At 33.0% G+C, this 3,284-nt stretch overlaps 1 non-coding gene across 1 annotated transcript; it reads right to left on the minus strand.

Annotated features, from left to right (window-relative positions):
* Window positions 1-934: 934 nt before the first annotated feature.
* Window positions 935-1,006, minus strand: TRNAH-AUG. Its single transcript has one exon. It is a non-coding gene; the product is annotated as a tRNA-His (tRNA).
* Between the last annotated feature and the right edge of the window lie 2,278 nt (window positions 1,007-3,284).

The following is a 3,284-nucleotide window of genomic DNA, read 5'->3' on the forward strand; positions in this document are numbered from 1 at the left end:
AGCGCAGTTTAAAGTCAGAAGATGCGGTCACAGGTGTGTTGGTTTTTTTTTTGTAGAGTTAGTCTTTTTTTTGTAGCGTTAGTCTACAGAACAGTAGCAGTTTAAAGTCAGGAGATGCGGTCACAGGTGTGTTGGTGTGGTCGAGATGTGGTCACAAGTGTGTTGGTGTGGTCACAGGTGTGTTGGTGCAGTCACAGGTGTTTTTTGCGGTCACAGGTGTTTTTTGCGGTCACAGGTGTGTTGGTGTTTTTTTATGAGAACTTTACTTTATTCTTCCAAGAATATGTTTCATTCTCTCATCTTCTTAGTTCAATGTTTGAAATGAAGAATATGTTTCATTCTCTATTCTCATCTTCTTGGTTCAATGTTTGAAATTTGGGTTGTGATGACAGATCGTATGAGAGTTTTATTCTTCGAAGAATATGTTTCATTCTCTATTCTCATCTTCTTGATTCAATGTTTAAAAATCACATTTTAAATCATATTAGGTTGCATAATTCATTTTGATATAATATTGAGAGTTTTATTCTTGAATATGTTTCATTCTTTATTCTCATCTTCTTGGTTCAATGTTTAAAAATCACATTTTAAATCATATTATGTTGCATAATTCATTTTGATATAATATTGTTGAGGGCATTTTGAGAATCAAACTTGAGACCTCTCACACCATAATCATACCACTTAGACAATTCATTTTGATATAATATTGTTGAGGGCATTTTGAGATTTGAACTTGAGACCTCTCACACCCAAAACGATATTCATACCACTTAGACCAAATGCCTTTATAGTAGATCTATAATTATTAGTTGCTAGTCTATATATGAAATTTATAACTATTATTTCATTTATTTTCTTTGTTAATTGAAATCCATGAGCAATTATTATTAGATAGTTCCATTAGAGAAATATCATCAACTAGATGAACATAGGGGCATTCCGAGAATTGAACTCGGGACCTCTCGCACCATAAGCGAGAATTATACTACTAGACTAAATGCCCTTTCTAAAAAAGTGCAACATTTTTAACTCCTACTCAATATATTTTTTTCTCTCAAGTTTGAAATCTATTTTCTTGAGTGGTTGTTGGACTATAAAACAAAAAGTTGATGATCTAGTATTTTACTTGTAAGTAAGGCATGTAATATTGAATTGTTCGAATATGCAAGTGTTATCAAATAAACTACAACCCAACAAATGAATCAAACTAATCAGTTTGGTTGGCTTGGATTTATTCGGCTCAGTTCATCAATTTGTTTGATTTAATTCTTCTATTTTCCGTCGTATGACAAGAAAATGAAGTTGTCTTGAATGTACCATAATTTGATTTTTGACAAACTCATATGAAATATAATTGCATTAATAGTACTAAGAGTTGGAGTCTATAAACATTTCATGAACTTAAGTGCAACTCATGCTTCGTTAAAGACGAGATAAACTTTAGTTAAGTAACTGGAACTTTAAATTACTTCGTGTGGAGCTTCAATTACTCTATGTTAGCTACTATCTTTAGGATTTACTAATTGGACACGAGTTCTTGGATTTAGGGGATTGTTTTATGTAATTTTCAACTACAACTTATGTTTTCAAATTTTTAGGTCATAATTTAGGTAGTGGTTGTATATTATTGATGAACACTAGAGTTTCTATCCGGTTCACCACAACTACTCTAGTTTTTGTTTGAAGGCTATAATTGTCATCTATGTTGTATGGCAATAAAATTTGTTTAGATGAAATTTTAGTTAAAGTTGCATATTTTACTTCTTGCAAAAAAAAAAATTTCTTAGCATAATATGAATTTATTTGCAGAGTTATTAGGAATAAGATGGAGAAAGAAATTTTCTTTAAAATAATAAACAGACCCAAGTTTATCTTTGTTGTTGTCTAATTGTGATTTTGCAAAAAGCTTAACTAATATGAAATATCAAGGTAAATCAAGAATATATCCTACACGTCATTCAAGATGACAATAAAATGGAGTTAAATTGAATGCAGTTTTAGTTTCATGTTTAGTAGGTTCAAGATGAAGCATAATTGTATTAATGATATTAAAGAGAAATTTCTGTTTTATTAGAAGAGACCAACTTCATTTGAGGTACTAGGAGTTTAAACTACTTTCATTGTAATTTCAATCACTCCACAATGATTACAAACTTAAGGTTGGCTAATTGGACATCAGTTATCAATTTTAGGTTATAATTTTGGTAGTAGCCATTATAATATTAATGAGCATAAGAGTTACCATTCTTCTATGGACCATATGTGTTATAGTTAAATGAATATATATATATTATGTATGTCGAGGTTTGGGTAAGGCACAAAGTAGTAAGGAACACCATTGTCAACTCTAGAGCCACCCATAACACATGATGGAGACCGATGCAAAGTATTTTAACATCCTTTGGCATCAAGATACAGGAAAGATGAACGCCGTCAAATTGGAAGCTTTACCTGTCTTAAGAGTCACAATGAGAACTCTAATCAAGCTGGAGCCTTGGACTAGGCAAATTGTTTAGTGATAGTTGAAATGGATGACTTCGACGTCGTATCAGGAATGAACGTCCTGCTGAAACACAAAGTCACTTACATGCCCCTAGCAAAATGTCTGGTAATGGAGTCTAACCCGACGTTCATTCAAAAAAACATCCATCAACCAAGAGGGTTGAAAATGATGTCGATACTACAGTTGAGAAAGAACCATAGTCACGATGAATCTACGGTTGCTGCTATTGTTGTAATTGAAAAGGGGAGCTCGAGTGAGCCAACCTCAATAGAAACCTTATTGCCACTACATGAACACCACGACGCAAAACAAGGTTAGATAATGGATTTATCCCCACCAGGAGAGACATAAACAAGGTCAGATACTGAAGAAGGGAGACAGCAACAAACCACTGAAGCAACACATGTTCACACAGAAATATCATCTAGACGGATGAAGAGAAGGGTCAGTCGGAAGCATCAACCACAATAATTTCAAGAAAAATAAAGAGTTCATATAAGTTAAGTTTAGATAAACTTCGAGTTCAAAGCAACAAGAACCAAAGACTGGTGTGAAAATACTATGGACTATTTAAAGTTATCCAAAAGATTACGAAGACATCATATAGAATCCAATTGCTCTTATAGATGTGGACTAACCTTGTTGTCCACGTTAGTAACTTGAAACATTATTATTTCGACCAAGAAGACATCAAGCAGAAGTAGGTGGTATGACGTCATACAAATAAGAAAAAGTTTCAAGCGAAGAAAGTAGGAAAGACACGAACAGAGAAGACATG

This window comes from Cucurbita moschata, unplaced genomic scaffold, assembly GCF_002738365.1.
Source record: "Cucurbita moschata cultivar Rifu unplaced genomic scaffold, Cmos_1.0 Cmo_Scf00098, whole genome shotgun sequence".
NCBI lineage: Eukaryota > Viridiplantae > Streptophyta > Magnoliopsida > Cucurbitales > Cucurbitaceae > Cucurbita > Cucurbita moschata.